Source organism: Psammomys obesus, unplaced genomic scaffold (assembly GCF_907164565.1).
Source record: "Psammomys obesus unplaced genomic scaffold, mPsaObe1.curated_primary_1811, whole genome shotgun sequence".
Taxonomy (NCBI): domain Eukaryota; kingdom Metazoa; phylum Chordata; class Mammalia; order Rodentia; family Muridae; genus Psammomys; species Psammomys obesus.
Genome location: NW_026585626.1, coordinates 9,806,906 through 9,834,686, shown reverse-complemented (window position 1 = coordinate 9,834,686; position 27,781 = coordinate 9,806,906). Strand labels below are relative to the sequence as shown.

Below are 27,781 nucleotides of genomic sequence, written 5' to 3'. Positions count from 1 at the left end.
CATGAGTTTTACCATCCTGTTTCTAAAGGCAAATTTGTTATCATACCAGGAAATGAACTTCACAAATGGTCATTGATGGCAATACAAGCTGCAGCATCAAAAGTAGAAGAGGGATATTGCTGTGAGAGTCATAGGAGACAGCCTGGTCCTCAGTATAACCCAGGCTGCCCTGGTCCCCTCTGATGTCTGCATTACCACCTTCTTGATGCCATTGCACTTGCCAGCTTTCTCCCAAGTATCACATCAGATTCACAGTAGGCACATTGTGGGTAGGAACACAGAAGACCTTGCCAGTGAAGCGGTAAGCTTACTATTCAGCTCTGAGATGCCTTTGCCCTCTGCCTTTGTAATGCCCGGGCTGATGGTCTGGGCTACCACATCATAGTTTACCAATGGGGCCATATATTTACTTCTGAGTGGGAGTTACAATGTAGTTTATGCTCATGAGTTTCTTAAAAACGCCAAAGTTGTCATGGATGACCTTAGCCAGTTGATTAAGCAGTTGGTGGTTCAGGAGGCATTGATAATAATCTTGAGTGAGCTTTTGTACTTCTTGTTGTTTATCTCTGTCACAAAAAGAGCATCAGAGAGAGGCAGAGGTGATGACCCTTAGGTTCCACCCTTTAAGTAAGCAGGCCCCCACCTTCTCTGTGGCAGTAAAGACACCAATAGACTTCACAGGATATTTGGCACCAGTATCAGAATTTGGTATCAGTGGCATCTTGCTCCTCAAAGTGGAGATAACCTTCTCATTTATGATAGATTTCTTGTTCTCAACCTTGGCTGTATTGTGCAATTTTCCATGGGTGAATATGCAAATAGTGTAATAGGGGTGAGTGATGACAACAGTATCTACTTTGCCAGAGTTGAAAGTAGCCCTGATAACCAGTATGCCAAGTACCTACCCTCTGATCTTGCCTATTCTGTCTCAGGGACAAAGCTGGCACTGCGTGAGAAGATATGGCTGTTTCTGTAATGATGCCTAGCAGACAACTCGCTGTACTTCATACATATCTTACTACTTATTACACTGCATTATAAATTTATTGTTTTTTTTACTAAGAACAAGAATTTCATTATTTTTATTAATGTCTATGTTTAAAACAATAGTGTTTCTTTAATGAAAAGCATAAACAAAATAGAGAAATGAGGTAAACAATAGGTAGCAGAAGTATATTTTAGTTATAAAGGTTATTTTTAATTTTAATCATATTTCTGTTAGTATTTGATAGATTTAAAAATATAGTAGATATATTTAAATATAATGTTAATGCTATTATCTTGGTTATTAAAGTAATGCCTTTATGTTGAGGCTTAATTGCAAAAGAGTCATGAGAATTTGATTTTGAATCAGTGCTGTGATTTAAATGTGTGCCTCAAAGTTCTGTATTTTAAAACCTAATTCTTCATGCAGTAGTATTGGGAAATATGGGCCTATTGTATATACATGTCATGAGGGCTTTGGCCTCATTAAGAGATTAATGACATTATGACAGAAGTGGTTCCTTTTCAATGAGAATTGGGTACTTAAAAAACAAATTTGAGTTTTTTTTTTCCTTTTCCATTTTACCTTTGTAACTAAGATGAATTTTATCACCTGTGGTAGTCTTTTTATCTTTTACTTCTATTTTGAGACCCTTAGCCAAATGAATGCCCATTCATTATACTATATTATGCTCAGGTTATCTGTTAAAGCACAAGAAATTGGATTAAGATAAGGAACATTTTTATATATAAATAAACTATAGCATATTGACAAAACTAGGTAAGAAATCTATTAGATGATTTTATGTGTTAGGTCAATATAGTAAAATTCTAGAAAGAAAGAATGAAGAAGTCTTGCATTAGCATTGTGTTGCAATTATATCTTGTAATAACTGAGAAAATACCCGAATTTTATAATCTATTCTCTTCAAAGATACTTGTCATTCGTTGAGTAGAGATCTTACAATTTCTTGTGTAGTTATTTCGCCTAGATTGAACATAACTGTGTTGTCTTGAATTAGAGCAGCTGTGACCATCTTCAAGAGATCCTTCAGATAGAACCTATTAACATTTTCTTATAGAGGGGAAAGGAGGTTCTTGATTCATAAATCTTCAGAGGATCTTTAGAGGGATCCTCTTTCCAGGTTACATAAGATGTAAGCAATTGTCTGCTGTAGGGACTCATTTTGTGGTATAAATGCTCATATGTTTCCTGGTGGGGCTCTTTAGTTCTACAGCTTTTCATTAGTCTTTTATGATGCATTTGTTTCTTAAGTTGCCTAGTGCACTTTCTGGAGGTATAGCTGCTTTTGAATTATCCATGCTCTTCTAAGTAACCTCAGTAAACATTGGCTTTTGATGCAGTGCCCCCTTTGAGGTGAGTAAGTGTTTATTTGCATCTCCCCCAAAGAGGCCAGAGCCCCATAATACCATTGTAAGAACCTGTTGTCTCTTTTTGGAGGTTTTTCTTTAACAATTTTGTTAAGTTGTATTGATTTAAATGAAATAGAAGAAAAGTAATTCTTCTAATTTAAACTCTTACACAAAGAATGGCAGGTAAAAGGTATACCATATGTTTTCTTCAAGGTAAAAGATTTCGTGGAATAAGAAATGTTTCCAATCTGTTCTTTATGAGTTCAGCTATGCAATGGTTTGCAGTGGTAGCACACACCCTTAATCCCAGCACTTGGGATGTAGAGGTGGGTGGATCCCTGAGTTCTAGGCCAGCCTGGTCTACTGAGTGAGTTCCAGGACAGCCAAGTCTGTTTCAAAGAAAAAAAAAAAGAAAAAAAGAGAAAGAAAATGACATCATAGGCTCGTATGTTCGAACACTTAGAAAAAAACACTTTCTTTTTTCTTTTTTTTTTTTTTTTTTACAAACCTACTTTATTTAGGGTTCTTAAATGCTTCTACCTCCCTATGAACCCACTGTCTAGAGGTAGGGGAGGAAGAAGGTTATAGGGAAAGGAGGTTGTGGACCCTTTTTAGACACAGTTCCTTGGGGCAATTTCACTCCTCCTTATCCAGATAACAGCAGCATTGGACAACTCCCAGCAAAACATCATGAGCTCTCTCAAGTGTCTGTTTTCATCTGACCATGATCAGGTGCTATCTCATGAGTTTGTTTTCAACTGAGGATGAACTAAAAACATTTCACTATAGTCCCCAGTTGGTAGAACCATTTGGGAAGGATTAGGAAGTGTAGCCTTGTTGAAGGAGATGTGGCCATTGCCAGTTAGCCATTCAGCTCTGTCTGCCTCATGCTTGTGGATTAAGATGTAAACTCTCAGCTACTGTTCCAACCCCATCCTGCCTGCCTGCCTGCTGCCATGCTCCCTATCATGATGGTCATGGATTCTAACCCTCTGAAGTTATGAGTCTTCAGTTGCCCTTGTCATGGTATCCTGTCACAGCAATAGAAAAGTAACTAAGACAGCTTCCATGTTTCAAGCTGTATCTTGTCTTAGGTATGATATAAAGATAACTTGATTAATTTACTTAATAGTGTTCTAAAATTTTTTTAGGTTTTTGTTTTGTTTCTTATTTGTTTTGTTTTGCCTTGCAGTGATTTTCTATAACCAAAGTAACTGATCTTATTAATTCTTTTTTCTTCAACCATATATTGATTAAAATGTAATATTAGTATTTTTCAAGATACCATTAGTTATATACTGTAATTTTTTAAAATTAAAATTTTACCCTTTTTGACCCCATGTCCTTCATTAAAGACTTAGTAAAGTTACTTTTGAGTATACCAAGTTCTTATTTCACACCACCTCTATTATTCTGTATTCCCAAGTTCCTCCATCTCCTTATCTTTGTACTCCATTGCCTTTATTAATTTGTACTGAATTGGGAGTTTCCTCCTTTTTTTTTTTTTTTTTTCTCCTCGCAGCAAATGTTAGAACCTTTTATTTAAAGCCTGTACTGGGAATTTGATTGTGACTTTGGGTTTATAGTCCAGTGTCTTGACTTTAGAGTTTTCCTTTGGTCAGGTGCGTAGGAACCCACTGGTTCCTTTCTCTCCTCTTCCTAAGCTCTGTCTCCCCGTCCCTGTTCACTAAGTTTTTTACATTTGCACTTTCAAAACCCACTACATGTGCTCTGTGTCACTTGGTAGACATTTGTGTTTACATATGGTCAGATAACCCAACAGTATTTCTATTATGTGTTTTTAGCACAGAGTCAATCAGAACTAAAATGTGGTTTGGATGCAAAAAAAAATAATGATTGGAAGCTAGAGAGTTGGTAAATGATTTATTCTGGCCCCAAGGAAGCTGAGAAGCTGAGTAGCTGAGTGATGACTAGTGTCACTTGTGATAGTCTTGGTTGCCACTCTGGTTATTTTACATGGTTTTGTGATACACTGTGTCTCCTGCCAGCCATCTGCACACCCTCCCTAGTGCTGCTATGGCTTATTTAGCTAATTATCAAAGCAAAGACAAGTTTCAGGGAAGTTTATTTAGGTTGGAAAGAAAACTACTCTTAAGTCAGTTCCTCCTCTTCTTATCCTCCTTTGGTATTATGATACTGTGAAAAGATTTTTGTGTGTGTGTGTGACTTGGTAGGGATTCTAGAATATACATACTACTTTAGCTGGGACAGACTGACTTGATATCTTCATGTGAAATACTTGAAAAATGAAAAATGAGCTTTCTTCTTCTTCTTCTTCTTCTTCTTCTTCTTCTTCTTCTTCTTCTTCTCCTCAGACTTATTATTCTCAGACTAATTAAAAACCCCTTTTAAGGATCAGGTACACTCAGTGTTATAGCAGTCATCTGTTTATTTATAGAATAAACATATTTCAGCTTCTTGAAACTACTGCTTGACAAGGTTGTCTCTCTCTCTTTTTTTTTTTTTTTTTGCTTGATGACTGAGCTTTATAAGTAGTACTCTGCAAAGTATATTTCTGAAGTGATCCTGACTCAGTTGCTGAGATTCTCTGAGAGGCAGAAAAAAGTTTGTAAGAAAACACAATCTTTGCTGGTCTAGTTTTACTGGTCAGGTGACAGCCCTACTCTACCTCCTTTGAAAGGAAGTAATGATAATATGCAGGCTTTATAAGTAGAATGAGCTCTTCTGCTGCTGTCAAAGTTTAATTTCATTCAAGTCCAGAACTTGAGGTTTGTTTCTACCTGTTACTAGTAACTTATTTTTATGGAGATTTTTAACTTTAACATAAAAATAAGGAGTAGTTGAGGATTGTTACAACCATATGCAAAGCAATAATGTTGTAAGTGGTCCTGTATTCAGCGTGTTTTGACTTTCTTCTCTTCAACAAACGTTAACTAATCTTGTGTGCCAGCCATCTGGGAACAGCTAACTACTACTGTGTATAACAGTCTTTTAAAAGGGGAGTGTGCCTTGTACTATTGAGAACATTTGCAGGAATCATTTCTTTTATATAACAACTCAGTATTGCCATCTATATTGTTAATCCACTGTTTAACAAAGGAGCCTTTTTAAGTGATAAGGCAATAGGGATTTAGTTTCTGGTTTGGTTGTGTTTTTTCGGTTTTGTATCTGTGCAAGAAAGGGAATGTTATGTTGAATCTTATTTTAAGAAGTTTATGAATTGGAGCCTGAGTACTTTAATAATAACTGTCATTTATAAAACATTTAATTTTGGGTGTGATACTGTATACATTGTTCTTTTTTTCCCTTTTTTTCTTTCTTTGTTTTTTTTTCTTTTTAAAACAGTACTTTACTGTGTAGGCCTGGCCTGTAACTTACTTTGTAGATCAGGCTGGCCTTGAACTCTGCTGGCCTCTGCTTCAGGTATACTGAGATTAAATGCATGTACCACCATGCCTTGCTGCATTGCTTTACTTTTAGAACTCGAACAATAACTGGTTATTATCTTCTTTTTATCATGATGAAAAAATGAAGCTTAATGAAGTCAATTGATTTTCCTGGTATTATGCAGTTTGGTAATGGGGAGTTGAGAGTTCAGCCGGTATCTGCTTGCCCATTCCTCATTTCCAGGTTAATAAACCCCGGTCCCAGTGGAACTAGGTATGCAACAGGAAATAGATGTGAGAAGATGGGTAACTGAAATCTTTTGTGGGGTGTATTTAGAATTGCTAAGTTAATGATTTGAAAAAAAAAATTTTAGTGTTTAAAAACATCAGTATTTTGTGTTAAACACTTAGTTTTTTAAATATTGCAATTTATTGAAGGTAGATTGTTTGCCCACTGGAGGTAGCCTGCACATGCTGATTTGAATCTTTGCATATTCTTGATTAAGAGTTATTTTCAGACTAATTGAAACATATTTACTATTTTTATAATCCTGTAGTTCATTATACACTTCAGAAAATATATAATTAAACTTGGAATTTAGGATACTGCTAATTAAAGAATAGTCTATAGCATGGAACATCATGAGGTAGATTAAGAAAAATGTGATTTTTAAAAATTGAAATATCCATCAAGTTATAGTATATCAAATGTAACATTAGTCTGCTTTAAAAGAAAGATCAAGTTTTACTGGAATGGGAACTGTTTGAATTAAAAGTCAGTGTTTGTTTATGGCTTTGGTAAAGTTTTTTTTTGTTGTTATTTAAAATTCATATGCTGCTGAAGAAAATTTTAGTGACATTTTATAAATGTTTGGGTGGGAAGGGGAACACTGATCAGTTGTTAGTGAGTTCGTTTCCAAACTTGGATGAAAGATCTGATCTATTAGTCTAATTTTTAGTGTGTTTTCAAATCTTACCTTATAATATAATTTTCCTCAAATTTAGAGTCTTTTTAAAAAATGTGCTTAGTATATTATGCATTCTTGTGTTCTTGTGATCTTTTTACATATTATTTAATATATAAATCAATTAAAGTTACTGATAATATTTTAAGTGTGAAATTCTAATTTCTTTAACAGTATTCAGTTGGTCAAAGTTTGACTTTATTGACTGATGGGAACATCTGTATCTTGTAAAAACAGTATATAGGACTAGGATTTTAGCTTGGGAGGTAGAGCTCAGACCTGGCATGTAAAAAGAACTACAGCCGTGTTTCATGCTGATTATGCGAACATTGAAAAGTGAAGGCCCACCTACAGCATCGAAACAGGCAGCAAATCCTTGTGCTCTTTGCATTTTTTCTTTTTGACTTTTTTGAATTTTATTCTTTTGTTTTGTTTTAATATTTATAGTTTAGTGGATTTGCTTTTAGATGATAATATTTGTTAGGCATATCCTTTACAAAGATTATCATCTAGTAACTGAAGTAAAGTTTTCTTTTTCCTACAATGATAATTTATTTCTACTTGTCTGTATCTTACTCTGAGCTGCTTGAAGGTAAGCACTATCTTATGATTGATCATATCTCTTTTTGTAACAACTGTGGAGTGCTGTATGAATAAATGAAAGTAGATCTGAAAATCAACATTGTAAGTCTACCTCTTGAAATCAGAAAATACGAGCATATACATTAATGCCCTCCTGCTTTTGATTCAGTGGGCTATAAAGGCAAGGCTTTATAGTTACATGATCATACTAAGAAATCTGCAGTTTTTCTGAAATTGTTTTGAGCTCTTTGACCTGCTCTTCTGCATCTGATTAACAAAGGTTCACTTTGTTCAAATGTTTTAAGCAAATCTATTAAATAAGTGTTTATATGCAATATTTCAATTCTAAAGTACTGCAAAAAGAAATAGTGCATTAAAAGATGTTTAATAATTAACTGGGTCCTGGGTAATCTGATGCAGAAAAATGTTAGACATGGTGGAATCAATATGTTACTTTGTAGATAAAAGGCATCTTGGATGCTAAAATAGATGCATTCCTAGAACTTGTTTTTCTAAATACTCTTTTTAGTAAGAAACTGAAGTTTTATGAGATAAGTACCTGGACCAAGGTTAGAAGGCAGCAGTGCACCAAATGCTAATAATTGATGTTTGCAGTATGTTTATGAATGAGTGAAATGACATGCATAGTGGCATGGCTAGAAGTTATGGCATTCACACTTAGGACAGGGTGTACAAAATAAAACATTGTGAGCATTCATAGAGAAAAGAGCTTTTGTATTCCTTGAATAATTTATACTTTGAAGAGGATTAAGGCATAAATGCTTTAATAATATGGCAACATAGAAGAAAATGAAATGGGTCAGGGTTTTGTTTCTTGAAACAGGTTGACTCTAATTGGAAAGTGTCTTGGGATAAGCTTTATGGAAACTTACCAAGTTGGAAGATTTCAGCTAGAGTATCTAAAAGGTCATTAAAAAAACCCTACTCTATTAAAATAAAATATGTTCAAGCTTTAAAGAAAAGATCTTGGAGTTTGCAGATGATCCTAAAATTGGAGCTAGGGGAAATAATGAGGAACAATGCAATCAGATTCAAAAAGATTTGGATTGTTTAGGTGATTGGGCCAGCAGATGGCAAATGCAGTTCAGTGTAGACAAATGTAAAATAATTATCTTAGGAACAAAGAACCAATCATACAGCACACTGATCAGGAAAAAATTTGTGAGTTATTGTAGGAAAACCATTGAAACAGTTAACCCGGTGCACAGCTGCAGCAAAAAAAGGCAAGCAAGAAACCAAATTAGCAGATGGATAGAATATAAAGCAAGAGGCTATACTTATAGTGCATTAAGAAACTTGCTAGACCCATCCAAGTTAACTCATTTTCCTATTGCTTGAGAGAACTAGTATAAGAAAAGCATTTTTTTTTTCCCCAAGAAAATGTACCTAACCAAATCTGACAAATAAGGTTAAAGAAACTCATTAAGTTTTAGAACTTTAATTTCACAAACTGTTCCAGATAGAAGTAAGGCATTGAATTAGATTTGTCTATTACCCAAAGTAGATTTTAGTATGGTTTCCAGTACCTAGGGCTTTACCAACTCTCCTAGTGAGGAGTGAGTGAGAGAGAGCCTGGATGTGAGACTTGGTTGCTGTTAATGAGTTGCTATTTCCTGGCTTGTAGTTCTTGATGCAAATTTTACTCTAATTTGTCATCCTTAGTTGCTGTACAAGTGTAGTGTACTTCTCCAAGCTTGTCATGGTGGTTTTGAGCTGTCTAGTGTCTAGCTATTTAGTCAATATGTTGTTTGTGATTTAGGTTAACCTATATAAGTGCTTAGGTAGTTTAGTGGTAGGGTTCTATTACTTTAGCCTTAGTTGTTGCTTTAAAATAATTCTTTTTTTAAGTAACTTTTTGGATGAGAAGAAAACTATGCTCCCCCTTGAAAGAATTGCAAAATTGAACTTAATCCATGCAGTTAAGCAGTGTCACTGTTAAAACTTGCTGTTCAAACCCAGCATGTCTGTTAGAAGAGCATTTGTGTTTCTTTATATATTTGTACTTACTTGTTTTTCACATTGTTTTGAGACATAAAAATAAAATAATTGATAACTTAAATATTAGTTTAGGTATACCATATTTTTATGTATTTGATTTTCAGACCTTAAGGTGCATCAAATCAGCAATTCCGGATACATAAGAAGGAACAAAAAGTATTTTCAGTGGCTTTTGACTTTTTTTTATTCTTATGCTCTCTGTTTGTGAGATGGCCTGGTATGATGCTGTACATTCATAGGAACCAAGATCATTAGGCAAGAAATAAAATGTAGGGGCCTGTGAGTTGGTCATTTGGTAAAATTGCCTGCCATTGAGCTTTTAGCACCTGAAGCCAAGCCCCAGAACCCACAATGGGAAGAAGGAACTGATTTTTGTAAATTACACTTTGACCTCCCCTCACATGCTGTAGCCTTCATGCATACAAAAACATAAACAATTTTTTTTTAACAAAAAGTAAGTAAAATTTAAATCTCAACATAATACATGCACCCATATGCCTGTAGAAATATAAATTGGATATCCCTTATCGGGAATGCTTGCACCAGAAGTATTTTATATTTCACACTTGTGGCCCCTGGAATAATTAATCCATAAGAGATATTTTAGGAATGGGAATCAAGTTTAAATGAGATTTATTCATGATCCATATAAAACTCATGCATCTAATATGAAAGCAATTTTGTTTTGATGTTTGAGTCACTTACGTTTTAACTGTAACCTCTCATATGAGGATACTTGTGACTGCTCTTATAAAATATCAGGGCTCAAAATATTTAATTTTTAGAGCATTTAGGATTTTGGGGTTAGGTATACTCAACCTATATTTGTTTACATAATACATGTATGAACAAACACTGCATATTCTACTTTTTGTGTGACATGCCTATATTTATGGAATGTTAGATATTTAAAAAAATGCTCTATGCAATTAACTGAATTGCCTTTATTACCTACCAAGGGGGTGTTATAGTTTAAGTAACATCAGTCTAGTGGATCTTTAATTGAACATCAGGTGCCTTCTGGGGCTGACCAGATAACTCATGCAAATATCTTTTTACTGTACTTAATCTAAAGGCATTCAAATTCAAACTAAAGTGAAACTGAAACAGCTTGTTAGTCTCACATACAAGTGTTTCAGACACACTTGTTTCATTCACATAAGTGAAAATCAGCTTTCCACCTCGGGCCTGTGGCTTACTCTAGAAGGAAAACTGTCACACAACCTCAAAAAGCTCATGACTTATTTCAGATTTCTATAAAATGCTTTACATGAGCAATTTATGTTCACTTCAGGTAATGGAACTTTAAGAAGTATTGCTACAAATTCTGGTCTTTAAGAACTTTGTGATAATTTCCAGCTATAAACATGCCTTACTAAGGATTTTAAATTTGTAATGATGCCTGTGATAAGGAAAAAGAAAAAAAGAAAAAGAAATGTGATATTATTCTATATATCTTAGTTATTCTACATAAGAGCTCTAAATGAACTTTGTTCTCTTTTTAAACTGAGGTGATGATGCAAAGTTTTAGCAACTGGTTTTAAATGGAACATGCTGCTGAAAATTACATAGAGAAATTATGAATGGCTTTATTTTTATTCCACCAAGAAAGAACCATAACATTTGAATACCCACTAAATCTTTGCATCTTAGTATGCATACATGAAATTATTTTTATGATCTTAATTTCTTGTTTTAGAGAAAGGACTCTCCAAAGAGACTTTGTAATGTACAATCACTAGGCTCACTTTGGTGACTTGGGGTAATTGTTAATAGAACCATGGAGCCATTAGGCTCCAGATGGAACTTTTATCTGGCTTCTGATTGAGTGAGTGTCTTTGCAAAGTCTCTAAGCATCTGTTTTGGAAATATATATGACATTATTCAAGATTTGTACAAATTAACTTACCCTTGGGTTACAGTTCAATTTTTCTTTATTTAGAATTGTATTGTAAGTAGTTTTATATAATCAAGTAAAACTAGCCCAAATTCATTATATGTTTATCTATTAAATGGTCACATATATTTTTGTGGTTTAAGTCATAGTAGATTTAAGAAAGCTAACATGAAACTTCTAAATATTGTGATTTGTTTATTAGATACGAAGAGTTGTTTCCTACTTTCAAGTAGCTTTTACAAAAGTGCTTCTTGGCCTGGCAAGGTGGTTTGGAGTAAACGCACTACTAAGCATGATACAGAACTTATTTGGTAGCGAGAACTGACTCATGCAAGTCGTCTTTGGACCATCACATTTGTATGCATACAAATACGTGTAATAAATAAGTGTAATAAAAATGTATAAACAGTGCATTCTTTTGGACTGTTTTAAATTAAATTAAAATTATGATTATATATTTATGTAATATAAATCTTTGGATAATCTTGAACTTACTCCAGAGTGAAGTGACTGTTCTTTTCCTACTGTAAATTCCTCCTGTAGGGAAGAGCCTTTAGAACGTGGTCTTTAAACACCTGGTTGCTTAAAGCTGTACAGATCTGAAGTAGTGTTACATATATTTCCTAAATAGATGCAATAAGGTACTGACTTGACTCATTTCTCTTTCTGTTGTTAGGCTAGGTGTGTTCATGTTTATAGTATGGCTACCACCAGCAGCTAAAGAAACAAATGTATTTAGTTCCAGCAGAGAAATACAAGTTCTTCTCTCACTGCAGATGACAGCCATTTTATTCTGCTTGGTTAATTAAATCTTAGTTTGTGAGCCCGTTACTGGAGGGAATGATAGTGTTGCAGCCTGTGATGGAAGCCCAGTGTAGGCAGCCAGTTGGAGTTCTAAGTAAAAGAAGAAATAGCAAGCAGCAGATATGCAGCAGGACATCTTCAAATTAATACTTAAAACATCTAGGAGAAATAGAGTGCTAAACAGTTGAGCTTAAGTCCTCAGTTGAGAGTTCCTTGCAGAAAGATTTCTCTGCATGAATAAGCTTCTGGCTTCTCATTGACTTTCCCTTTGTGATTTAATGGCTGGGAATGTTTTGTTTTGTCTTTTACCTTTTGGCAAATACTTTTTATTTTGTATTTTCTTGTACAGTTAATCTTTTTCTTGTCCTATTTATTCCCATGCTTCATTCTATGAGATTTCTTTATTCTGGACTTCTGGGATGGTTGTTAATATTTCTTCTAAAGTTTATTCTTTGTTTAGATTCTAGATTTCCTTCCTTCCTCCCTCCCTCCCTCCCTCCCTTTTTCTTTCTGGCTTTGAATGCACTCCTGTCCTTTTATGCCTCAGCCTCCCGAAATGGTAAAGTGAGAGTGATATGTACCAACCAGCTTAACCTATAGTAGACTTTTGAACTATGTGATTGATGGTGGAGTGGAGTTAGGCTCTTTATATACTGTGCATGTACTCGCGTGCATGAGGCCTGTCTGCCACTGCCAACATGCGTTGTCACCTCTTACCTGCTGGCCACCATCGGGGCAATGCCTCTTGCAGTGTCAAACACAGCAAGACCAGCAAGACGGCCAGCAAGGGGGATGAGGACCGGCTCAACAAGATCATCAGTGAGCTGAATGAAAAACAACAACAACAACAACAAAAAAAACATTGAGAATGTCATTGTTCAGGGTGTTGGCAAGCTTGCCAGTGTGCCTGCTGGTGGGGCTGTGGCTATTTCTGCTGTCCCTGGCTCAGCAGTTCCTGTTGCTGGTTCTGCCCTTGCTGCAGCAGAGGAGAGGAAAGACAGAAGGAAGAGTCCCAGGATTTCAGATGATGATATGGGATTTGGCTTGTTTGAATAAATTTCTGCTCTCCTGCAAATAAAGCCTTTCTATGTAAAAAAAAAAAAAAAAAAAAAAAAAAAAAAAAAAAAAAAAAAAAAAATCAAATATCCTAAATGTTTACCCCTAAAATATTAATTTTTTTTAAAACAATAACCTGGAAGTATAGAAAGGCTTAAAGGGTAGTCAGATAGTTGTGGTAAACTTAAAATTTACAAAAAGACAGAATCTCCTAGGAGTCAAAGTACTAAGAAAAGAACTTGAGAATCTTGGCCTTTACTTGGTTGATTGTATTAATGCAGCTAGAGGGAGATTATGTACACTGATTGAATGGAGTACATTGGTATGCCACAACCTTATTTGGGAGAGGTTCAGTAGTTGAAGTTGGTATTTCTCAGCCTAGGTTTTACTGGAAAATTGTTAATATTCTGGTTTCTGTCTAAATAGAGGTATTAGTAGAGTTGCAGGTAAGTGGGTATTCCAGATTTTTTTTTTCAGGTAGAATATTAAGAGATATACATGAAGATGAAAGATTCACATTTTTGCTATGCTATTTGATAGTTGTGTGCTCTTGTACCAGTTTCTTTCTAAATTCATGAAGGCTAGACTTGCTGCAGCCTATTAAATCCTTAAGGTAATAACTATTGTCATCATACTTTTGAAAGTTAGTCCTCTGTCACCCTCAAAGATGTATCTCTTTTCAGCTGCAGTATAGGTTAGAATGTGAGAAAAGGTGTTTTTATTCATATGTACTGCATTTTTGGTGATAACTAGAACGTTTAATGCTTTTCTACTGGAAAATATATACAAATCTATAAAATGTATTCAGCACACAAAATGGGTGTATTCTCTCTCTGTTTTATTTGTTTTTCTTTTTCTTTTTTATTTTTATTATTAGTTACATTTTATTAACTCTGTATAGTTAGCTCCCTCATTCAAGACTTAATTATTGATGAGCTTGACTGGTCCCAGAGTCCATCTCACTATTGTGGTGGGGTATAAAACAATATCATCAGGGCACAGAGCTTGGGTTCAATCCAGAAGTTTTAGGGCTGGTGGGGGGGTACAAGTGTTGTTGCAGTGAAATACATTGTAATTCTGAGACTATGAATCCTTTTCTGAGGGAATGTTGTTAAGAGAATGTAGCAGTACATGTTGACTCATTTGATGCATTGGAACTGTATTAGTTCCTAGGAGTGAACTATTAAAATACCACAGATTGTAGGGCTCCAAAACAGAATTTTATTATGGAATGGTTCTATGGGTAGAAGTCTGATATCAATGTGGTAGTGGGGTTATATACACATCTGTGTATATGTTAAACCTTGATATTCTAATTTAAGTGTATCTTTTTTTAATTAGACATATCTAACTGTTGACATCACACTTAATATTAAGTAACATATTTTATGTACAGTATTTAGATGCCAGTGGGTTAATTACAATTATGAAGATTGAAAAGTTTATCCTTTCATTTTGGAGTTTGATTCTTTTAGCCAGCATGTTTATTTTTAAAATATTAATTTTTGAGTAAAATAGTATATCCTTCATAATGGTATATAACCGAGAGTATTGTGTTGAGACACAAAATGATTTCTTTTAATAATATGAAATCACTTTTTAACCTAAAATAATACAGCTATAAAGAGGTTACAGATTTAAAATAAAATAAAAGTTAAGTTTTTAATCAGAATTTTTAGTGTTATTCCATAATTGTCCTGTTAAGCTTGCACTTTCCATTTCTTAAGTCTAAAGTGTTGTAGATATCTCTATGAATTATACAGTATCTTTTAAAACCTTTTCTTCGACTTTGCTTATTTTAAATTGATAGCTTTTGTTGAAAATGCCCAAATGAATTCATATTTTACTTAGCCTGAGTTCTAAAATTAATTATCCATACCTGACTGAGGAAACTTCTCCGGTATCCCAAAATGCATGTGTTTAAGTAGTAAACTAGCCTTTACCTACATTTTTCTGATGTGTGTTCAGGAAGGTAACTAAAATGGCTTGCTAGGTATTATTTGTTTCTCTTTCTTAAATTCTTTTCTTTATACCTTTTATTTTTAACAACTTCAGAGTTGCTGAAAATTTTTTTATTCAGTTTCCTCTGAATTTCAGTTTTTCATTTAGATGAGATACAAATAAGATAAATTTAAGAGTTCAGTGTATTTGTTACATTGGTGGTATTGCACACCTATCAAATCCATTTAGTTCCAAAACATTTTGATTACCCACAAAGAAGACCTGTAACATTAGTTGCTTGATATCCTCTTCCCTGATCTGTGTACTACCTGTATTCATTTTCTCTAAACATTTCAAATAAATGGAATCACACAGTAAATTTATTGTGCTGGCTAGTTTTATGTCCTGACACAGCTGGAGTTATTTGTGAAGAGGAACCATCAACTGAGAAAATTCCCCAAGCATTTTATTGATGCTTGATGTGGGGGAGCCCAGCTCACCTTTGCTGTTACCACCTGTGGGCTTGCAGTCCTGGATAGCAGAAGAGCTAATTTTCTTACAGAATAATCAAAGTACCATAAAAATCAAGGTAAAATATTTCTTCTACATTTTAAATGTCACCATCTTTTAAATCTTAAAATCACCATATTTTTTAAAATCTTGAAATAGGTGTCATTTTGATTAACCTGATTTTTTTTTTCCTGGTCTTGATTGTTGAAAGACTATATATATATATATATATATATATATATATATATATATATATATATATATATTTAACATTTAAAATTGAAACAGGATATAGTACTACAGACCATCAGTTAGGTGTGTGTGTTCACTTGATGGTGTACTGACTTGTCCCTTTATTTTCTAACATACAAGAACTTCACAACTTTAAGAAAACATCTATAATAAATACTGAAGAAAATTTAAGGAAACTTCATATATGTATGTTTTTGTTGATGCCTCATTTGAGATTCTTGATAAGGTTTTGAAACTTTATGTTGATTTATTCTTATATACGACATGAAATAATGTTGATTTTGCCTGTAATCCCAGCACCCAGGGAGTCGGGTAGGTGGATGTCTGTGAGTTTGAGGCAGCTTGGTCTACAAAGTGAGTTCAGGACAACGAAGGCTACACAGAGAAACAACCCTGTCTCAGAAACAAAACAAAACAAAAAAGGTGATTTTAAAAGTGCTTTTTAATTTTTTTGCTGGTAGACAGAGAAAGATAAAATTTTATTAAAAACATGCAGTAAGTGGCAAGTGAGAATAGGAAGTCCTATGTATATGTGTAAGCCAGATTTATAAAATTATTTTTAAAAACAAAACACAGACACACATCTTATTTCTAAAAACGTGAAACCTTGTGTACTCAGAAAATCCTTTTTCCCCCAAGTGGTGGGAAATTCCCCACAGGCTGGTAATTCTCTCCGTGTTTTACCTTTTGAGGTGTTTACACAGTCTCAGGGTCCATGACCTCTGTGGTATTGGTCAATGTTTCCAATCTTTATTGACATACTTAGGCTTCGTTTTTGAAAGGGATGAAGATGTTAGCCATTTTCTGACTTTAACAGTAGGGACCTGGTAATAACACAGGTGCTCTTGCACCTTGTGGTCTTGACAGGAATGGGGCAATGTTTGGAAGTTTTGTAGACAAAGAATAAATAAATGTACAAAATACTAAACATTGGTTTGTTTATGTTAGCGATTTTGAAAAATTAAACATTACTATGAGGACCTACACTGAAACTCATGCACATACAGATGTAGAAACCAGATGTCAGGTGTCTTCTTCATTGTTCTATCCATCACTTTTGAATACAGGATCTCTCACTAAACCTTCACTCATCACTTGTCTAGATTCCCTGCCTAGCAGGCTCCTGAGATTCTTCTGCCTCTTTTTCCCCAGCACCGGATTATAGGCCTTTTTATTCAGGTGATGGGGATCTGAACTTATACCTAAATACTTAACCTAGCTAGCACATGACCTATTAAGGTGCTAAACCAGTTAAATGCTTTTCCACTAGTATCATTCCATTTCTAATAATGTAGACTAGAAAAAGTCATTATAGTTTTCATTGTCTTTTTCTTGTCCTTGTGAGTTTGTTGGAGAAAGGCTTTAAAAGTCTTTTCTACCCATTTAACATCACTTTTTTATATAAACTAAAAGCTAGTGAACAAGTGCTCCTGTGTGTGTGTGTGTGTGTGTGTGTTCGTAATCATTACCAGAATCCAGTTATTTCTTACAACCTCTAATTTATTCTAAACAACTACTATATATCACCTGAACTTTCTAGGGTTGTAGCTGATCCCCAATTAATTGTACTAGATTTCTTTTTCTCTAAGTTTGTTCTGTGTCTAAGGTCAAAGTGATTCTTTTTAGTGAACAGAATATCAGGTTATTTATAAATGTCACTGTGTTTCTTTTTGACTGTTTCCTAAAAGCATATGTGACTTTAAGATGGGAGGTTATTGGTTTCTCTCAGACCTCAATTCCATTCATTCTCTTTTTCACTTTGAAGTTATAGAAACCTTACTACGAGTCTTTCAGGACTGCTAGTCTTTGCCGTTTTGCACTTTGTCTGTCTGTCTATCTTATCTTATCCTATCTTATTTCATCTTATCTCATCTTATCTTATCTATCTATCTATCTATCTATCTATCTATCTATCTATCTATCTATCTATCTATCTTTAAGCTTGCTATTTCTTTTCTAGGCTATCCATAGTGTTTCCGCCTTCATTGCTTTCATGTCTCTTGGTAAATGTTACTTTGTCAGAGAATTTTTCTTTGAGTGCTGTATATTAAATCTCTAATACAGCAGTGTTAGAAAGTAGGACCCTAAGATGATCAGGTAATGAGAGATGGGTGTTGTTATTTTGGGAGTGGGCTCTGATAAAAGCCTGAATTTGGATTCTTCCCTCCTCCTTTTGTTCTATATCTCTTCTGCAAGAGACTGAGGCAGAAGGAAGAGAATTACCAGTTGGTGCCATGCTTTACTACTTTCCAGCCTCTAAGAACTAGTGAACAATCAAATTACCTGCTTTGTGAGACTATGTTAAAGCAATAAAATTTGGACTAAGGCTGCTATAACTATAACTCCCAAAACTAGATGGCTTCACAAAAATTTGTCATTTTAGAGGCTATAAATTAAAAATGTTAGCTGAAGGCTGATTTGTGGCAGAATCCTTCCTTGCTGTTTCTAGCTTTTGTTGTTTGTGGGTAATTCTTGTTACTCTTGACTTGTGGATGGATATATTATATCACATGGCCATCTTCTTCCTGTGTGTCTTCCCATAATTTTCCTTCTATATGTCTGTCTGAATTTCTTCCTTTTATAAGGCTTCTTTCTTGGTAGATTAGGACCCATCCTAATGACCTATTCTCACTTGTTTACCACTCTAAATCTAATTTCTAAATAAGATAACATTCAGAGAGATTGACATAGTTCTATAGCACATCTTTCATTAATGAAAGACATTTTAGCAAAAAGTTAATGGGATCTGATTGATGGCTTGAATTAATAAAGATTAGGAAGTCAGGAAGGGAGAAGAATGAAATCTTGATATTCAGGCTTTCCTGACTTTGGTCCCATGAGGTATGATAGGAATAGAGTGGGAATGGGAAAGGCAGATTTGAGACAAGGAAAGTTCAATTGGAAATTTTTGGTTTCCTTGAAGACTAAATTTTGTCATGTTATGTTTTGCTGCCAGCTGGGCACATGATGTCCAGGTTGGCTTGTAAGAGGGCACATGATGTTTTGCTGTGACCCCTTCATGTGTGAGGAGTGTGACTTTGGCCAGCTGAGAACATCTGTGGGTGGACTTTGAGGAAAAGACATATAGAGGCCCATGCACAGGAGACATCATTTTTTGGATTAACATCACTGTGCTGACCTTCGTGCTGTGATACTTGGCTTCACAGAGAGAAATGTTCCAGACCATCTCTGGGCAATCCAACTGAGTCTTTTGGCGTTTGCTACTTTGTATTGGCCTGGACTGCTGGTATCCGGAGGACTGAGTCTGTTAATCCCCTAATGACCCATTGACCCTCATCAGCAGGAAATAGATACAAGAAGACTACAGACCTTTTCCTTACTAATCTCCTACCACAGGTAGTGGCAGAGGGGGGGGGGAGCGGGGGGGGAACGAATGAAGGGAGGGAGCAATAGAAGGGAAGTAAAGGTGCTTAAGAACGCTAAATAAAGTAGGTTTGGTGAAAAAAATCTAAGCCTACAGGAAATGGAATTTCTTATAAGCATGCTGAATTTGGAATTCTGTTGATAGTTAGGAACTGAATCTGGTTAGAATTAAGGGGAGAGAACTTTTGTTATGTTCTAGACTTGGTATTAATTGCTAGTTTACTGGTGTTTTCTTTCAAGAGTGTAGTTAGATGACAAGGTTTTAGTTGAGGTTTAAAATATACTTGGGGATAAACAAGGTTGCCTGTTAACATAATTCTGTAGCTTTATCTTCCTATAGATAGTAGCTTTGGTGTGAGATTCTTTAGGTTTTGAAGAAGAGAAATCTAAAAAGAAAGCTAAAGTGAGAAGGTTGTTGAAAGAGGTACCTCTATCTTTTTTTTTTTTTTTTTTTTTAAAGAAAATAAAATGTTTTACGAGGCCCATCCCTTTACTCTAAGTGCCAGCTCTACCAACATCTACGTACTAGGTTTGGTTGCTGAAGTGGTAGTTGCATGAACAGAAGTAAAGTTACCAGCTCCTGACAGCTGCGAGTCAGCCTCTGGGCATCTTGCTAAATTTTCAAATATAATTATACAGTAGACTTCCTTTAACAAATTCTGTGTTCCCAGCTATAATTATAACTGCTTTCCTAGTCTGTAGCCTGTTCTTTGTCTTACTACTCTCCTTCCTGTCTCCCCCTGCTGGTTAGAATTATCTTCTTTTCATTAGGATCTGAGAAATTAGGAAGCTGTTTACTGTGATTTTCTTTCTTGAATAGAAATCTACCATTAATATCAATTTTTTTCTTTTCACTGTACAATGCATTCTAGAATAATAAAGCACAGACTAAGCAATGTTATATTTTAAAGTTTTTTTAAAGAATATACAAATATAAATTATTTACTTATAACCTTGCTATATAAATGTCAGAAAATAACCACCTCAACTTCATTGCCTAATCCATTAGATATGATTTTTAAAAAATAGTATATATGACTATGATTTAACCCAAAAGTTAATTTTATAAAGTATAAATGAAGCTTTGCAACAAAACCTTAAGTCATCATAAATCCTACTGTAGTAATTATGATACAGTTTGCAGAATTTACCATGATAGTAATTTGTAAGATCAGAAATATGAGTGGAGTTTCATATTCAATCAGTTTTTATTACCTCGGTATCTATTATGAAAATTAAATTAAATATTATTAAATTAAATATCTTGAAAAAAATGACTTTTCCTTTAAAAAAAAACACTGGTAAAGATCAAGAAGGTTTCCTTGATATCTAGATATATTCTAAGTCCTTTTAATGTTTTACTAAGAAGTAATTAAAATGTATACATTTCAGAAAATGGAAATTTAGTTTACAGTGGAAATAGTCCAGAAGAAACTATAAACTTATGCTAGTAGTATATTGAACATGCATTGTTTAACACTCAGTAATTAATACATTTTAAAGAAATTTTATTTTGTTTTAGATTTGGTACTAATTGCTAGTTTACTGTGTTTTCTTTCAAGAGTGTAGTTAGATGACAAGGTTTTAATTGAGGTTTAAAATATACTTGGGGATAAACAAGATTGCCTATTAACATAATTCTGTAGCTTTAAGTATTAATAAGTAGTCTGACTTAATTGGTTGACATTCTTTGTCCTCAATGTAAGGCAATGCTTTTAATAAACAAATACAAAGTAACATTTTGATAAATAAGGCATTTCTTGAAACCCTTAGTAATCTTGAAGTCTTTTCAGCATTAGACTGACAAGTTTTTCTTTTGTGAAATAGTAACTGAATAATTTAAGGTTGTATTACATGATTTCAGGTCCTCATCCTGTCAAAATAATAATATTCTTGAAAAGCAAAGGTTCTGGAATTCTCTGTTCTCCATATAATTCTCCATTGCTCCATATAATTTAATCTAATTTTCTTTTCCTGTGACAGGGTTTTAGGTTAAGGAATGGGATTAGATTTACAGAGACAAAATATTTGCTATTTTTCTTTTGGTTCTGGAAATGAGCTTACCCCTTATGTACTATGGAACTCAATGTATGTACTCAAATGTACCGTGGAGCTAGCTACTTTAAAATAGATTACTCAAGATTCTTTACTTGAAAAACCTTAATTGTGCATCATATTGTATTATATGTAAGAAAATATTGGCTAATTATATGTAAAATGAAATACTATACCTGCTGACAGATGTCATTAAAAACTTACAGATCCTTCAAAAAGAAACTGGTAGACTTCTGACTCAGGAAGTGGAGTCACTATAGCCAAAAATAACACATTGTATTGTTTAAAGAAATTTCTTGGTGCTTGTTATTTGATACAGTTTTTTAAAACCATATTTTTCTCAGTTACAACTGTTGATTTTAAAGTAATTCAAGAAAGAAAAGCACCACAAGACAAACACCACAGTAATAATTACTTCAGGTAAGAATCATCAGTGGATTGAAAAAAAAAAAAAGTGGAAGGATTAAGGAGAAAAAGAGTATTTACTTATTACAAAGGTACCTTTCCCAAGCTGCTTAATGTTTATGAAGGGAAAGCAGTAGCTTTGTGGAAAAGCACCAAACACCAGAATTTGTGGACAGATAAAAAGTAGTCAGGATAACTTGGCCCATAATAAGACTAGAATTTGATATGCTGAATAGAGCACATTTCCTTGTGGCTTTCTTCTGAATGAGGCCAGCCTTTCTTGGCTCTGATGAGCCCCATTTCTAGAATCCAGTGGTCACCTTGAGGTAATAAGCTTCTGAATAAATGAGAAAATGATATTGAAATAGTATTGTGTGGATCTAAGGGTAGAGATCACTGGTAGGTCATTTACCTGGTATGTTCAAAGTCATGATATCAATTACCCCAAAACCCAAGCAGAAAAACTGTTATGAAGTAATAGGAAAATAGAATAAAAATACTTAAATAATAAAACATGATTAACCAAATTGATAAAAGTTTTACAAGGTCTTGGTATTATATCCCAAGTTCTATATAAACCAAGTTATTAAAATCTTTCTCAATAATTCATAATACTTTATTTTAAATCAACTAAGAACTATGATACTGTATGATATTTTTTGTGAGGAACAGATTTTGGGCTGTTTAAAATCATGTCTTTTTGTGTAAAGGAAAAAGTCATTAGTCTACATTTATAATCAGGACTAGCTTCCTATGAAGCTTAACTTTTTATTTATTGATTTTGAAATTTAGAATTCTAAATACTATAATAAGACTGCATTTTTCATGAAGCAAAAAAACACAATAAACATAAAGTTACAGATACAAATAAAACATTGGCACAAACTGTGAAAGGAAGGATGCTTGGGAAATGGATGTGATGATGTTCCATAGATGGTATATTACAGAAAGAGAAGGATAAAGTCAGTGTGTGAGGAAGAGGAAGAAAATTCAAATAGTAAGTAGCAGGTACTCGGCAAGCATTGAGTTAGGCACTGTTCTAAGCAATTTATGCAGATTGTAGCATTTAATCCTTTTAGCTAATTTATCTATCTATCTATCTATCTATCTATCTATCTATCTATCTATCTATACTTCAAGCTCTTTATTTTGCAATATGTCATAGTCACAGAAGACCCCATGCTATGCACAGCAATGTTTACATAAAGCAACTTACATGTTTAAGAATGTATCGCTGTCTGTTCCTTGGAAACCATGTTTGTGAGTCAAACATCTAGTTACATCCATTGCCTCTCCTGAAGATTAAAAGGAGTTTATTATTTTTTTTAATTTTTTTATTTAACTTTTATTAATTACACTTTATTCGTTTTGTATCTCCCCATAAGCCCCTCCCTCCTCCCTTCCCGATCGATCCCATCCTCCCTCCCCTTTCTGCATGCATGCCCCTCCCCAAGTCTACTGATAGGGGAGGTTCTCCTCTCCTTATTTCTGATCTTAGTCTATCAGTTCTCATCAAAAGTGGCTGCATTGTCCTCTTCTGTGGCCTGTTAAGGCTGCTCCCCCCTCAGGGGGAGGTGATCAAAGAGCAGGCCAATCAGATTATGTCAGAGGTAGTCCCTCTTCTCATTACTATGTAACCCACTTGGACACTGAACTGCCATGGGCTACACCTGTGCAGGGGTTCTAGGTTATCTCCATGAATAGTCCTTGGTTGGAGTAAGAGTCTCTGGGAAGTTCCCTGTGTTCAAATTTCTTGTTTTGTTGCTAATTTATAAATTAGAAACTCATTTTTAGGTGAAGTAGCTGACCTTAGTGGGCTTCTAGAGCTCATGTCCTTAAGCGCTATGTACACTGATTCCATGAAGCTGATATGCTTCAGTATTGATACACAAAAATTGGTTTTTATTTTTTTGTGCACGGTTCTTGGGATTTTAATCACAATGGAGTCATGAGAAATGATGAAACTGCTTAAGAATACTTTAGCAGTAACATAACAATGTTTTCCTAGATGGATTAAAAAAAGATACAGCATAAAGACTTATCCATATTTCACTTCATACTTACTACTTTTCACAATTGTTAAGGAAAGTAAATAGATAAAAAGGAAAGGTAAAGTACAGGTGTCGAATTACATCAGTGATTTTTTTTTTTTAATAATTTGTTTCTGACTATAGGGGTGTGTGTGTGTGTGTGTGTGTGTGTGTGTGTGTGTGTGCGCGCGCGCGCGCGCCTGCCCTGCCTGGATGTTTAATATGTGTAAGTAAACCACTGGAGCTTGCCATTGCCATTTCTGTTAAACTGGCTGTTCAGCAAGCTCTGGGGTCTACCTCTATGCCCTCCCTTTAGCACTGGGATTGCAGTTATGAAATGCATGCCACTGGCTTGGCTTTTTTGTGTGTGCTAGGATTATAAAAATCAGGCCCTGATACTTGGATAGCAAGTACATTGCCCACCCTTCCACACTGATTCTTAAGTCAGAGATTGATTTAGAATTTTTGTAATTCCTAGATGAATATTCTGGTTAATTGTAACATTTAGTCTCTTTAATAGATTTTTCTATCCTAGTCTAACAAGAATTAGCATTATTTTAGGTATAGAAAAAAATGATGTTTCATAGTTTGGTCTTCTATTGTATCTTAAAGCTGTTTCCTTTTTGCTTTGCAAATGAATATCAGATTGCTACTTTAAAGATAGATTTGTGGGTTGTTTGTTTCTTTTTTCACTTTTTCTTATCTCTGATTGGCAGAATCAAATGAACAATGATCTTTGAAGATAGCCTCTACTATTTTACTTCTGTAGAAGCAATAACAAGATAGAATTTATTTTAGACATTGTTTTCCCCCTTTCTTTTAAAATTCTCCATCATAGTATTGTTTTAAGACCCAATGTCCAAATCGTTCTAAAGAGCCACTTTTAAGAGGAAACTGATAATTTGAGGGGAGGGTTTAGGCTAGATTTAGATGCCGTGTTATAATTTAAAAATACACTTGGAGAAATGTTTATTGGTTACCTTTAAACCAAGGAGGTCAAGAGATACCAGTTTGTAAAAGTAGTAGAGTTTGATGTTTATTGTTATATCCAGTAATTGCCTTAACTTGTGTTATTCTTTTCTAAGCTACTCCTCATTGTCTTATCTTGCATCTGTTAAAATCAATAAAATGGCTCATCTTCTAACCATTTTGAGTAGGTATAGAATAGGCTAGTGGAGGAACGCCATATATGTATAGCTCCAAGCTCCCTTTGAAAACCAGTAAATCTATAATGCAAAATGATGTGTCAAATTTTAATACAATAACAATGGAGGTTTGAAAAAAAAATTCATTAAACCTATGACTTTTCAGAAGACCTCATGTTGAGTCCCCCTTGGCTCTTACATTTATTTCTTTGATCCTATTCGGCATCCAGTTAGGTGAAAACCAAAAATGAAAGAGTTGGAAGAAGGGAATGGGGATGACTGGTAATAGAAATTCTAGGGCTTTGGTGACCTCCCTGGGGGAAGAGTCTCAGAGGTACTGGGGAGTGTTATGGGTACCACCATTTTGGTTTATGCCACATAGTTGCATTACTAATTTATGATCCTTTCTCTCTTGATGTCACTAACCAAGTCACGTGATTGTTGCCATCCTAATGATATCACTGACCAAGTTACATGTCTCCCTCTTGATGCTTTCATTAGCCAAAATGACAACAAAGCAACATGGTTACTTCCCACCAATGATGAGTTCAGCTCTGTAATTGCACCATTAGAGGTCATGGATTCCTAAGGGATCCGTGCATCTTACAAATTAATATTGGTCATTCACCCTAGTTTCTTAACAATATGTTTGAAGTAGGATAGTATGGCTCAGGAGAAGACTGCACATGTGAACTAGGCATGTAAGCCCCCAAGAGCAAAATGAAGAAACACCACAAAGACTCTGTAGTTTCAAAAAGACTATATAACTTAATGCAGAAGTTGTAAAATTTCTGTGAGCACCACACAGTGGATCCTGTTTTGTGGGGCACACCAATAACCCCACAGACCACTCAGACTTAGGAATTGATTCCAAACAGATGATTTATTGAACACCATTGGGATGCAGCTGGACTTGGGAGCCCAGACTCTGACCCTGAGATGTTCTCAGAATCCATTTTTAAAGGGAAAAACTGTGAGTAGGTGCATTTACAACATTCAGGCTAGTAGAGAAAGCATTGCTCTCTGACCTTTAAGCTGACTGGCTGAAGGGGACATTTTGACTATCTAGACATACAGTGCTCTCTGGCCTCTAAGCTAATTGGCTAAGTCTAAGTCATAGGAGTTAAGGGTATTTCCAAGAACCAAGGGCCTTGTGTTGGGGATAGGGGTTAGGGTAGGAGGCTTCCAGATTGGAAAAACAAAAACATCGTTAGGGCAATCCTTAGGACAGTTGTTAGGTCAAGGAACATTTAGGCCAAATTAAGGCTGCAGGCTAAGGCTAAAATGAAGGTTATGATAAAATAGTAAATATTTGAACTTATTGTCACGTTTTAGTGCAACATTTTGATCTCTTTTTGGCTCTTAGGTATTGGAAAAGAACTCACAAAAGAAGTGGAAGGGAAGGTGTTGCTTGCATGCTTGGGATGGTACCTGCACGTGGAGAAAGTAGGAAGGATACTTGCCACCACTGTGTCTAGTCTGAGCACAAAAGCCTTTTTGGGCTCAGACCAAACAGTTATTGTGACCATTGTGATCTTCCATGTTGCTTGGAATGTTAGATCCTGAGATACTGTTAGTTAAAATAGTTAATCCTGATTTAAAACTTTTGCAGTCTTGTGTCTCACTTTTACCCAGTTAGAAAAGCAACTGCCTGGGGACCATATAGTCTAAGGTAGTGTGTGACCTAACTATGCTGTTCTCCTTTCTCCCATGCCTAATTTAAGGGTACCAGGTTCTCTGAAGGAACCTTAATATAAAGAAAAAGAAGGGAGAATCCTGTGCCCCCCCCAATTTTCTTTTTTTGAACTGTTTAGTTCTCTTCACTTAACCATCTCACAGTAATAAAAATCTGGGAGAAAAGAAAAAAGGAGGTTATTTTTGTTTCTTTCCAGGGAGGCTGAGTACCAAGCTAACAGCTTTTAGCCTTGGGGCATGACAGAAAAGATAAAGCTTACTCCTTTAGTCCTCAGAAAAGCATGAGTAATATCCCCACACCTGGCACCAAATAACTTACTGGAATTTTGGAAACCTCTTATGGTTGCCAGATGATGCAGGGAAATTGGAGACCCCTTCTTGGGATTTTTAGTCTTATTAATCAAATAACTTAACAAGGCTGGGTGTGGTTCTGTACACTACCAGTATTGGGAGCCAGAGCCAGAGGCTTAGGCAGAGACAGAAGCAGGCAGATCTTTTGAGTTTGAGACCAACCTGGTCTACACAGTGAGTTCCAGGGCAGCCATGCCTACGTAGAGAGAAATCCATCTCAAAACAAACAAACAACAAACAAAACAAATTAAAAAAAACCCCAAATAATAGTTTTAAAATATACTCAAATGGAAATGCAAACACAGTTTTATTAGAGAATAAAAGACCCCCCCCCCCCCCCCCCCCCCCCCCCGGGCAGGCCACTGTAAATTTAGCTTACTGCCTGGAGGAGGGAAATGTTCTGAAGAGAGCAAGAAGTACACAACCAGCTTGAGGTGAGGAAGGAGGGTTTAGAGCACTGGCTCTCAACCTGTGGGTCGTGACTCCTTGACGGGGTCAAAAACCCATTCAAGGATCACTATAAGACCACTCTGAATACCAGATATTTATGTTATGATTCGTAAAAGTAGAAAAATTGTAGTTAGGAAGTAGCAATGAAAATAATTTTATGGTTGTGGGTCACCACAACATTGAGAAACTATATTAAAGGGTTGCAGCATCAGGAAGGTTGTAAAACACTCATTTAGAGAAAGAATGAGGACACCAAAATGTTAAGGATACCCAAAGTGTTAAAGAAACAAAGAAACAAACAAAAACCCCTGAATACTCAGAGAAGAAATAGATGAAAAGGAAAAGTTAAGATTTTCTGAATTCAAGGAAGTGGGCAGACTTAAAGCGACCCAGTAAGGTGCATTAGGAACAGGGGATACAGGATGAAAGGACTAATCATTCCTCCTCTCTTTCTTTCTTTCTTTCTTTCTTTCTTTCTTTCTTTCTTTCTTTCTTTCTTTCTTTCTTTCTTTCT

General features: G+C 35.0%; 1 protein-coding gene across 7 annotated transcripts in view; it reads left to right on the top strand.

Moving 5' to 3' along the window:
- The window catches only part of Tbc1d5 (TBC1 domain family member 5), a 458,701-nt gene that overhangs the window by 28,970 nt on the left and 401,950 nt on the right, over nucleotides 1-27,781 (top strand). Inside the window, exon 1 of one of the 7 annotated variants that reach the window (XM_055614069.1) lies at nucleotides 19,069-19,109. The exons of the other annotated variants lie outside the window; for them this stretch is intronic. The gene's annotated coding sequence lies outside the window, so the exon portion shown is untranslated. Of the gene's footprint in view, nucleotides 1-19,068; nucleotides 19,110-27,781 lie in introns of those variants that run through there. 7 annotated transcript variants of the gene reach the window in all.